The sequence below is a fragment of the Heloderma suspectum genome, chromosome 11, assembly GCF_057233095.1.
Source record: "Heloderma suspectum isolate Gila_16-S chromosome 11, 16-S_ref, whole genome shotgun sequence".
Lineage (NCBI taxonomy): Eukaryota > Metazoa > Chordata > Lepidosauria > Squamata > Helodermatidae > Heloderma > Heloderma suspectum.
Genome location: NC_139468.1, coordinates 31,180,593 through 31,193,596, shown reverse-complemented (window position 1 = coordinate 31,193,596; position 13,004 = coordinate 31,180,593).

Genomic DNA, 13,004 nt, shown 5'->3' with positions numbered 1-13,004 from the left:
GTTCCATGTCCGGTTCTTACTGTTGCTTCTTGACCCTCATACAGGTTTCTGAGGAGACAGGTAAGGTGGTCTGGTACTCCCATCTCTTTAAGAATTTGCCACAGTTTGTTGTGATCCACACAATCAAAGGCTTTAGCATAGTCAATGAAGCAGAAATAGATGTTTTTCTGGAATTCTCTTGTTTTCTCCATGATCCAGCGAATGCTGGCGATTTGATCTCTAGTTCCTCTGCCTCTTCTAAACCCCGCTTGTACTTCCGGTAGTTCTTGGTTCACATACTGCTGAAGCCTAGCTTGTAGGATTTTGAGCATCACCTTGCTGGCATGTGAAATGAGCGCAATTGTGCGGTAGTTTGACCACTCTTTGGTATTGCCCTTCTTTGGAATTGGAATGTAAACTGACCTTTTCCAGTCTTGTGGCCACTGTTGAGCATTCCAAATTTGTTGGCATATTGAGTGCAGCACTTTAACAGCACCATCTTTTAGGATTTTAAATAGCTCAGCTGGAAGACTGTGATCTCTGCTAGCTTTGTTGTTACTAATGCCTCCTAAGGTCCACTTGACTTCACTCTCTAGGATGTCCGGCTCAAGTTCAGTGACTGCACTATCATGGCTATCAGGGACATTAAGACCTTTCCTGTATAGTTCTTCTGTGTATTCTTTCCACCTCTTCTTAATCTCATCTGCTTCTGTTAGGTTCCTGCCTTCTTTGCCCTTTATCATGCCCGTCTTTGCACAAAACATTCCCTTGAGATCTCCGATTTTCTTGAAAAGATCTCTAGTCTTTCCCATTCTATTGCTTTCCTCGATTTCTTTGCATTGTTCATTCAAGAAGGCCTTCTTGTCTCTCCTTGCTATTCTTTGGAACTCAGCATTCAGTTGGATATATCTTCCCCTTTGCTCTCTCATTCCTGCCTGTGTAATGGAATAAAAAATAAACTGAACAAATACCTTTTAAAACTCTATTCTGTACCTGCATTTTTATGCAAGAACATTTGTGAGTAAACCTGTTTTACCTTTCTTCGCTAAAGAAAGGTGTGGTCTCTTTATTGTTATAAGATAGTCTTGTGTGCATGTGGGACTGGGAAATGCTCATTCTGTTTTGCCTTTTGTTTTACTCTGCTAATTGCCTTTCTAACAGGAAGCAGTATTACTAAATAATCCCATCGTCTGGGATTACTTATTTAAATTCTTCAATTTAAGCCGAATTTTTGCAAGAAGCAGCTCATGATCTGAGCCACAGTCAGCTCCAGGTCTTGTTTTGACTGACAGTATAGAGCTTCTCCATCTTTGGCTGCAAAGTACATAATCAATCTGATCTCGATATTGACCATCTGGTGATGTCCATGTGTAGAGTCACCTCTTGTGCTGTTGGAAAAGAGTGTTTGCTATGATCAGTGTGTTCTCTTGGCAAAACTCTATTAGCCTTTGTCCTGCTTCATTTTGTGCACCAAGGCCATGCTTGCCTGTTTTCCCGGTGATTTCTTGACTTCATACTTTAGCATTCCAATCCCCTATGTGAAGAGGACATCTTTTTTGGTGTTAGTTCTAGAAGGTGTTGTAGGTCTTCATAGAACTGATCAACCTCAGCTTCTTTGGCCTCAGTGGTTGGGGCATAGACTTGAATTGCTGTGATGTTGAATGGTTTGCCTTGGATTCGTACTGAGATTATTCTATCGTTTTTGAGATTGTACCCCAGTACTGCTTTTCCCACCCTTTTGTTGACTATGAGTGCTACTCCATTTCTTCTAAGGGATTCTTGCCCACACTAGTAGATATAATGGTCACCTGAATTAAATTCACTCCTGCCTGTCCGTTTTAGTTTGCTGATTCCCAAGATGTCTTTTTTCAATCTTGCCATCTCATGTTTGACCACCTCCAGCTTACCTTGATTCATTGATCTGACATTCCAGGTTCCTAAACAATATTGTTCTTTACAGCATCGGACTTTCTTTTCACCACCAGACACATCCACAGCTGAGTGTCCTTCTGGCTTTGGTCCAGCCGCTTCACTCTTTCTGGTGCTACTTGGAAATTCCCTCTGCTCTTCCCCTGTAGTATATTGGACACCTTCTGACCTGAGGGGCTCATCTTCCGGCGTCATCTCTTTTAGCCTTGTGATATGTTCCACGGGGTTTTCTTGGCAAGAATACTGAAGTGGGTTGCCATTTCCTTCTCCAGTGGACCACATTTTGTCAGAACTCTCTGCCATGATCTGTCCATCTTGTGTGGCCCTGCACGGCATAGCTTATGGCTTCACTGAGTTACGCAAGCCCCTTCTCCACAACAAGGCAGTGATCCATGAAGAGATCTTACTGTTGCTACTTGGTCATTATACAGATTCCTCAGGAGGCAGACAAGATGACTTGGTATCCCATACCACCAAGAACTTGCCACAGTTTGTTATGATCCACACAGTCAAAAGCTTTAGGCTTGAAATTCAGGGCTGCCAAAACAAAACAAAACAAAACAAAAACAAAAAAGCCAAACACTCAAGGAAGAAAAAGACATCTTGGCCTAGTCCTCTGAGAATGAAGCAAGCAACTGTGGTGATGGTGTGTGCATATAGCAAGAGGAGCAGAAAACGTGAACAGATGAAGCCACCTTGCATTGATGCTTGAATGAGATATTAGAAATGGGACCTGCCACAAATTCTTGCAGGGGCTTAGGGTGATCAGGCCTCCTACTTTACAGAGGACAGTCCTCTGAAGGCATCCTCTATATGAAGGATGATTGGGAGAAACGGCATCCCTTTCTTTTCTCTGATCAAAGGGCATTCCACTTTCCAGGCCAAAAGGTGGGGCATGGGGAGGGAGTGATGTGGCCCATGGAGGGTGCCCAACTCTTTGTGGGCCAGATTTGGCTATCCTGTGGGCCAGTATAAGTCTGTGGGCCAGAGGTTGCTCTTCCCTGCTATACATTGTTAGGGGCTTGAGCAAGCTCCCATCTTTTGTTTTTTGCCTTCCCCCTGTAATTGTCAGCTCAACATTTTGTAGATTCTGGAAGCTCACAGATCCTTGACAGGTTGCTTGGCTGGGGAGGGTGTTTAAACTCTTCTTCTTCTTCTTCTTCTTGTTCTGTATAAACCTATGCCCTTTTCCATAACTAGGGAATGTGTAGTATGTAGAAACCACTAACTTATTTTTGGGTAGGGAAGTACAGATGTTGTAAAATCTGTTCTGTCTGCATTTCATGGTTTGTCAGGTGCCTTTCATTCCATCGTCTGCTTATTGGTGGAATCCGCCCCCCATTTCCCCAAATTTGCACACATTTGCATTTGACCAAATTCACACTTGCAAAATCCCTCCCCCAAATGCACAGATCCCCCCAAAAGTGCAACCCCCCCAAATGTGCATTTTCATGCTTTAGTCTATGGGGAAATGTGCATTTTCAACTGATTTTTTTTTAAACTTATTTTTCTGTGACTAATTTTGCATAAAATTCTGGAAAGTTTTTTTTTTTAAACTGTCTGCAAGTCCACAGAATCTGTGTGACTCAGAAAAAGCCAGTCTGTTGTGGAATACATGGATCAGATTCACAGAAATCCAAACTAATTTGATTCCATTGTGGATTTCTCCAACATCCCTATCTCTGGGTAGCCCCATTTTGCTTCCAAAGTGACAGGCACTCAACTCCTAAGTTTGGTATTATCAGGAACAAATGGGAAGTACAGCTAAATGTTGCAGTGGATGCTGCCTTAGAATGCTCCTGTTCAGGGTTCCAACTAGCCTTTCATTCCAAGCAGGGTGTTCCACCCCACACCTCACATGAGTAAACTGACAAAAACTAACATTTGAAGCAGCTACCTGTAAGATCAGAATCCTTTTGGGGTTCTCAAATGTCAGCCAGTGTCCATACAGATATGAACTACTCAAAGTAGTACAATTTCTCCTGTGATAACATGTTTGCCAGATTGCAACCTGGAGATCTGCAGCATGCCTATAAATTCTCTGATGCAGCAAAAGGTGACGCAACGTTGGCTTCTTCCAGTGTCACCCATTCCTTCTGTGGTCCTGTGGTCTCTATAACAAGCAGGCTAGGTGTAGACCACATGGTTTGCATGCAAATGATTCTAAATTCAATCCTGAGCATTGTCGCCAGTTAAAAGGATCAGCTAGCAAGTAAGCAGGAAATACCTCTGCCCAGACACCCATTGCCAGTCAAAGGAGACAATACAGGGCTCTATGGACAAATAGACTGACCTAGACAAGGCAGCTTTCTATACTGCAGGTGCACTGCAAAGCAGGCAGGCCTTGTGGACGGGGGGGGGGGGATGCAGGTGTAAGAAGCCACGGAAATGACATTTTCTACTGCAACTGGAAATTTAAAGGCACAGCACAGATCTCCAGGTCCCAAAGACTTTCTTTCTGATAACAAATAGTTAAATGTGGGTTTAGCCTTGAATAAGCCCACTTAGAGAAGGTGGTGGTGGTGATGATGATTTTAGAAAAGCAAACAAAATTCTTCTTAGACTGCCCTGATGTGAAACATAATTTTCTTTTCTCAAGTCTTGTTAAGCCTCTTGTTAAACATCCCCAAGGAATCACTTCTTCATATTTGAAGTGTTTAAATAGTATGAAATGGAGAGATTTGGAAGATGAAGTGTCACTCCAGGAAAGTGGAGGGTGCTAATCCCTAAGGATTATGAAAATCAGAAGAACTTGACCTGGGAAGAAACAGAAATTGAGGCTAAACTGTACTTATAGGTTTATTCTTCTGCAACATGTGACCTTTGTCTTTTGAAGCTCTGATAACACAGGGACTTACAAATCAAGACAAAGAACATGGTACAAGGAGAGCAACATTTAAGCTGTAAATTCATGTCATACCACATGTGTATCTTGCCCTTTCTCCAGAGAGCTCAGGATGGTCCATGTGGTGATGCAAGAGATGCCAAACTGCTGGCAACTGCTCTAGTATGCCATCTAGGAATAAACAGGGTTCATATGGGACAAAAGGCGGGACTCAAGAATCCACTTAAGGATGATGTATGGGAAGCACAGAATCCATGGAATGTTTGGCAGTCACACAGAGTGTCCTGAGTTTAGAATGAAATGTTAGACCCCTTTTGGAGATGCCCTTACTTTCCCACCACATGCATTCCATACCAACAAGAGAAGGAATATTTGGAATGGACATATGCTGAGCATGTCATTTGCCAGGATGAGCTCTGGGACGATGCCAGATGGAAGCCAATCAATGAAGCTTCTCCCTGACCAGTACCTGGTATAGCGCTCTTGTATAAGAGCAGGCAAACCATTCAAATCAAGGCAAACCATTCAACATCACAGCAATTCAAGTCTATGCCCCAACCACTGAGGCGGAAGAAGCTGAAGTTAATCGGTTCTATGAAGACCTACAACACCTTCTAGAACTAACACCAAAAAAGATGTCCTTTTCATCATCATGGGGGATTGGAATGCTAAAGTAGGAAGTCAAGAAATCACCGGGATAACAGGCAAGCATGGCCTTGGTGCACAAAATGAAGCAGGACAAAGGCTAATAGAGTTTTGCCAAGAGAACACGCTGATCATAGCAAACGCTCTTTTCCAACAGCACGACTCTACACATGGACATCACCAGATGGTCAGTACTGAAATCAGATTGATTATGCACTTTGCAGCCAAAGATGGAGAAGCTCCATACAGTCAGTAAAAACAAGACCTGGAGCTGACTGTGGCTCAGATCATGAGCTGCTTCTTGCAAAATTTCAGCTTAAATTGAAGAACGTAGGGAAAACCACTAAACCATTCAGGTATGACCTAAATCATATCCCTTATGAATATACAGTGGAGGTGGGGAATAGATTTCAGGGATTAGACCTGATAGACAGAGTGCCTGAGGAACTATGGACGGAGGTCTGTAACATTGTTCAGGAGGCAGCAACAAAATCCATCCCAATGAAAAAGAAATGCAAGAAAGCAAAGTGGCTGTCTGAGGAGGCTTTACAAGTAGCTGAAGAAAGAAGGAAAGTGAACAGCAAGGGAGAAAGGGGAAGATATATCCAAATGAATGCAGAGCTCCAGAGAATAGCAAGGAGAGACAAGAAGGCCTTCTTAAATGAACAATGCAAAGAAATTGAGGAACACAATAGAATGGGAAAGACTAGAGATCTTTTCAAGAAAATCGGAGATCTCAACGGAACGTTTGTGCAAAGACGGGCATGATAAAGGACAAATAAGGCAGGAACCTAACAGAAGCAGATGAGATTAACAAGAGGTGGAAAGAATACACAGAAGAACTATACAGGAAAGATCTGAATGTCCCTGATAGCCATGATAGTGCTGTCACTGAACTTGAGCCGGACATCCTCGAGAGTGAAGTCAAGTGGGCCTTAGGAGGCATTAGTAACAACAAAGCTAGCGGAGATGACAGTATTCCAGCTAAGCTATTTAAAATCCTAAAAGATTAATGCTGTTAAAGTGCTGCACTCAATATGCCAACAAATTTGGAACACTCAACAGTGGCCACCAGACTGGAAAAGGTCAGTTTACATTCCAATTCCAAAGAAGGGCAATGCCAAAGAGTGTTCAAACTACCGCACAATTGCGCTCATTTCACATGCCAGCGAGGTTATGCTCAAAATCCTACAAGCTAGGCTTCAGCAGCATGTGAACCGAGAACTACCAGAAGTACAAGCAGGGTTTCGAAGAGGCAGAGGAACTAGAGATCAAATCGCCAACATTCGCCGGATCATGGAGAAACTAAGAGAATTCCAGAAAAATGTCTATTTCTGCTTCATTGACTACGCTAAAGCCTTTGATTGTGTGGATCACAACAAACTGTGGCAAATGCTTAAAGAGATGGGAGTACCAGACCACCTTACCTGTCTCCTCAGAAACCTGTATGAGGGTCAAGAAGCAACAGTAAGAACTGGACATGGAACAACCGATTGGTTCAAAATTGGGAAAGGAGTACGACAAGGCTGTATATTGTCACCCTGCTTATTTAATTTATATGCAGAGTACATCATGAGAAATGCTGGGTTGAATGAATCAGAAGTCGGAATTAAGATTGCCAGGAGAATTATCAACAACCCCAGATACGCAGACGATACCACCCTAATGCCAGAAAACAAAGAGGATCTAAAGAGCCTCTTGTTGAGGGTGAAAGTGGAGAGTGCAAAAGCTGGTTTGAAACTCAACATTAAAAAAACGAAGAACATGGCATCTGGCCCCATCACTTCCTGGCATATGGAAGGGGAAGAAATGGAAGCAGTGACAGATTTTACTTTCTTGGGCTCCAAGATCACTGCAGACAGTGACTGTAGCCATGAAATTAAAAGACGCTTGCTCCTTGGGAGAAAAGCTATGGCACACCTAGGCAGCATAGTAAGAAGCAGAGACATCACCTTGCCGACAAAGGTTCGTCTAATCAAAGCTATGGTTTTCCCAGTAGCAATGTATGGCTGTGAGAGCTGTATTATAAGGAAGGCTGAGTAGGGGTGGATGAAAGTCACTTACCTGTCCTCGAAGATTTCCCGTGGTGGGGGGGAGGCGCTTCGTTGCTCCCCCCGCGAAGTTCAGGCCGGGGGGGGAGGCTTCCCGCCTCGCCCGGCCGATATTCAGGCCGGGGGGGAGGCTTCCCGCCTCGCCCGGCCGATATTCAGGCCGGGGGGGAGGCGCCTTGCCTCGCCCGGCCGCGAACTGAACAGTTAAAAAAACAAAACAAAAACGCCCCCGTGATAGGCTACGTGATGATTAACGTAGCCTATCACGGCTAGATCTGCAAAGTCAGCCGTGATAGGCTACGTAAATCGCCACGTAGCCTATCACGGGTGACTTTAAAAAAAAAAAAAGCGCGTACGCAAATGGCGGCCCCCATAGGGAGCCGCCATTCGCGTTCCTTATTTAGTCGCTGTAGTCTACATAAATGTTTATGTAGACTACGGCGAAAATAAGGGCAATGCAAATAGCGTTGCCCTTATTTTTGCCGTAGTCTACATAAACATTTACGTAGACTACAGTGACCAAATAAGGAACGGGAATGGCGGCTCCCTATGGGGGCCGCCATTATCCGTACGCGCTTTTTTTTTTTTTAAAGTCACCCGTGATAGGCTAAGTGACGATTTAAGTAGCCTATTATGGCTGACTTTGCAAATCTAGCCGTGATAGGCTATGTTAATCGTCACGTAGCCAATCACGGGGGCGTTTTTTTTTTTTCTAATTGCAATGGCGGTGGCGGCAGCCAGTCGAAAGACCGGCTGCCGCTCCCGCCCCAGACGAAGACCCGCCGAACCTGCTGCCGGGAGGGACATTCGCCAAAGGTAAGTCCCGTCCCGGGGGGGTGGGGGGTGCGGAGAATTTCTCCCTGAAACTTGTTCGGGGGGCCGAACACGTTGGCGCTCGGCCCCCTGAAGTTTCGGGGAGAAATTCTCCGCCATCCCTAAGGCTGAGCACCGAAGAATTGATGCTTTCGAACTGTGGTGCTGGAGAAGACTCTTACAAGTCCGCTGGACTGGAAGGAGGTCAAATCAGTCAATCCTAAAGGAAATCAACCCTGACTGCTCATTGGAAGGACAGATACTGAAGCTGAAGCTCAAATATTTTGGCCACCTAATGCGAAGAGAAAAGTCACTGGAAAAGACCCTGTTGCTGGGAACGATTGAAGGCAAAAGGAGAAGGGGACGGCAGAGGATGAGATGGCTAGGTAGCATCACCAATGCAATGAATATGGACTTGAGCACACTCCGGGAGAGAGCGGAGGACAGGAAGGCCTGGTGTGCTATGGTCCATGGGGTCACGAAGAGTCGGACACAACTTAACGACTGAACAACAACAATAACAGCAGTAGTTAGGAGGGTGAGATGAAACTATTTCATAAACATTTTTGGCACTAGCAACCCCCCCCCCCCACACACACACTTTCCCCTTTTCAATTTTTTTGGGACACTCCTTGGGAAAATGTTCACCTATTTGATTTCTTTGTCCCCATCTGCTTTCACTCTCAATTGCCTTTCCTTGCTCTCAGTGATGTCACCATGTAGTCAGATCTGATTGGCTCCATGACCTTGTGACATCCTGTTCATTGTGTGATTCCTAATTGGTCACCCATTTGACAATCCTGGAAGCATTTTTTGTGACCACCATGTTGCCAGATCTTATTGGCTACATAACACTTGGACATCATCAATATGTGCTCCCATGTGACTAATCCAGGAAGGAGAAAAAAGCAATAACCAGTTGGGTTGGTGGAGTAATGGTGCTGGATCAGCATCAATGGTACTAAACAGGACCGAAATCAGTGAATATATGCACCAAATATTTTTCAGGAATATTTCCGGCCAAACTGGGCCTGAAAATCAAAACTGAAACATATCTGATGCAGTCCTTTAAGTCACTGGTGTTAATTCACTTCAGAATATCAAGGAAATAATACACATCCCTGAGGATGAAAAAGGCCCCCCCCCCAGTGTTCTCCCCATTCACACTTACATTACCAAGGTGGTTTCTTTGTACCTGACTCATACTAACATCTCTCTCAACAATAAACTACTACAGAAAGGTTATTTGACTGAAGGCTCTGTCAGGGTTTTGAGATGTACCCAAGAAAACTTAGCTTATGTTGTTTAAAGTGCTGCTTCTTCCTACCCCTCTCAGAGTTGGTTGGATGTAAGTGGAATGGAACTGATGAACAGATTCCTCAACTCAGTAGAGCACTTTTGAATCCTCCAGGATGAACGGGCCAATAGAAATGTAAGATATTGTCACCATCACTCTTATCAATAGCACAATATCGGTCTCTCCACTTGTTCCCTTATAGTCCCTTTGCTACCTTGATCTTCTTACCTGGACCATTTTCAAATAGATTGTAGTTGAGGCTTTATCTTTTCCAGAGACATAAGCAGCAGCATACTTCAGAGTTAGTGAAGAAAATGGGTTTTATGAAGTCAAATAAAAAGTTCACTCCATCAAACTGTCATCGGAGTCCAAACAACCATCAGCCGTCTTAAGGAAGAGACATCGTTTTATTTAATTGCAAATTAAAAAACATAAACCATCTTAAGTGTGGTCCTAATGCTGCATCAAATCAATACAGTAATTGTGCCGAAGCAATTCTCAAGGAAGCGGGTGGCGCACAGCACCTGGCAGACAAAAATAAGGTGACTGTTGAAGGAATAGGGCAGCACGTATTTTGCATAGGGGAATGGGGTTGAATGAGAACATTTTGTACCGTATGAGTGACTGGCTTCCTCCATTACTTGTGATAAATGTAATAAAAAAAAGAGAGGCAGAGATGGAAATATTGTTAATGGCTTCTTTTGTGCTGGCACATTCTTAGCAAAAGGAAAATCACTGGAATAAAAGTGAGAGTAGGGAGAGATATTTTGATCTTACCTCTTGTGCCCATACCCATTGTTCAGGCTGAAGTCATTGATGCTGGGTGTGTGTGTGTGTGTGTGTGTGTGGATTAAGTTTGTTTAAAAGAAATCATGTGGGTTATGGTTGTCTCCATGTTTGAGATGACCCTCAGCAAAGTTGCTTTTCCTACATCATAGAATCAGAGGGTTGGAAGGGGCCTACAAGACCACTGAGTCCAACCCCCTGCTCAAAGCAGGAAGCCTGATTCCCAGGCAGTCTCCCATCCAAGTACTAACCAGGGCTGACCCTGCTTAGCTTCTGAAATCAGATGAGATCAGGCACATCCAGCCCTTTGCTTGACATCATAGAATCACAAGGTTGGAAGGGGCCTACAAGACCACCGAGTCCAACCCCCTGCTCAATGCAGGAAGCCTGATTCCCAGGCGGTCTCCCATCCAAGTACTAACCAGGGCTGAGATCAGACGAGATCAGGCACATCCAGCCCTTTGCTTTGTAGTGTGTGTGTGTGTGTGTGTGTGTGTGTGTGAGAGAGAGAGAGAGAACCATTTACATTTCCCAGAATGCCCTGGAATGATGCTAAACCACCAAGGGCATTGTTGGAAATTTACCCTGTTCTCTGTTCAAACATATATATCAAAATGCATTGAAAAATGCATATTTGCATGAAAGTATGTTTATAAATGCATATTTGAGAGAAAATCTATTCAGAGATATACATTCAACAGACATTTCAATCCCCCCACCCCAATGAATGTGGAAATAAGACAGAATGGTCTTCTGAGCAAACACAGGCAAAAGTGACACAGATTGGAAAAGGACCCAGAATGCAAAGTTAGGGGCGAGTCGGCCATGAGTGACTGTCCAACCATCACCCAGCCAGACCTGACCCAGCCCAGCAACCAGTACAGATGGCAGGTACAGATGGCAGCCTCCCAGACTTATTGGGGAAATCCTTCAGGGAGAGCAAATCACCCCCCCCCCCAGGGTGGAGGTGGGGATACACATGCCAGTTACCCAGTGGTCTAGTGGTAAATTTTGAAGCACAGGTGGTCTTTAAGGAGAGTCCAAAAATTCAGGCAGCTGTGTTGAACTGTATCAACAAACCAGTTTTGATCTCCTCCAAGAGCAGGTCTTTTGTAAAGACTGAGCCACCCCAGAATACTTTGCATGACAAAAGAGACCAATATCGTCTACTGGGAAAATTGATTTCCCCCAGCTACTGTGACCTACTGTGACCATTTCAGCTAAAAGTCATCTGAGGGGGCAGTGGTGAGTGACCGATGACAACAGCGTTCCTGCTAATAAAAAAGTTCTGGCACAGCTTCCCTGCAAGCCCTGACTCCACTACACCTCTGCTGTTACCCCCAGACCTTTGGGACAACCAGGGTCAGGGAGAAATCATGCTCTTTGCAGTTTCCTTTCTTGTACATTTCCCTCACTCCTTATGTGTAAATCGAGCAAAAGGATCCATGACACGTATAAAGTGAGGGAAACAGTGGATGCAATTATTATTATTGTTGTTGTTGTTTTAAAAAACCCAGAATTCCACACAATTCCAGAAGCTATTATACCCAAACTCTGCAGATAGGCATAAATGTATTTATTTATTGAAAAGGTTTCTGTACTGCCCTTCAGCACAGCCAGATTTCAGAACAATTTACAAGTGCAAGATATAAATAAAAGATAACAAACATGTTAAAAAGAGAGAAAAACATGTTTCCACGCCCTTAATCCTTTTCAGATGGCAGGTTCAGCTTTCCCCTTTGCTCCGTTTATTTATTTATACAGAAGAGGGAATGGGGCTGCAAATGGGAATATGTGAGAGGAGATTTTCCCCATAATCAACATGCCACAAATTGTGTGGGAGGCAGAAACTAATTTTTGTTTTGTTTTGCCTAGGGCAGAAAAATAACAAGCCAGCCCTTCTCCATAGCTCGCTGTAGAACTGAACTCCTGTATTCTTCTGAAACCAAGTCTTCACTCGTTATTCTAGTCAGTTTGATATTAATGAGAAACTTGCAACCAAGAATTGTTTGGATGGTTGATTCAAATCAAACTCAGCCTTGTTGCTTACTGAGTACCCATCTCAGCCCCACTTTCCCTACTCTAGGCCATTAAAAACAGCAGCCACCTTCCACTTCCTGCAAAGAAGCTGCACTGTGTGTTTCTGATGGGAATTATTTAATATTGATGCCTTTTGTTAGAAAGGCAGTTAGCAGAGAAAAAAATGAAAGGCAGAGCAGAATGAGTGTTTACCAGTCCCACATGCAGACAAGGCTAAAAAAGGAGACCACACCCTTCTTTAGTGAAGAAAAGATAAAAACAGTTTTACTCACAATATTCTTACATATAATATGCAGGTACAGCGTACAGTTTCAAAAGACAGGTTGTTCATTTGTGTTCTATAAGACTGTCAGGAGCGAGAGAGCAAACATATGTGCTCCCAGCAATGGAGGAGGACAGGGGGCCGGGGAGGAAGGGGAGGAGCAAAATGAAGAAATCATAGGAAACCACACTGTGGGCCATAGAGATCCTAAGGCTAGCTGTGGCCTAAATTCCCATGAACTAACTGCAACACTGCCCCCTTCCAGTAGCTTACAGATGAAGTTGCAATATTCCCAGCAGTTTTGATGCTGTGTTGCTGATGTATTCACTCTCAGACTTCACATCCTAGTCCTATTGC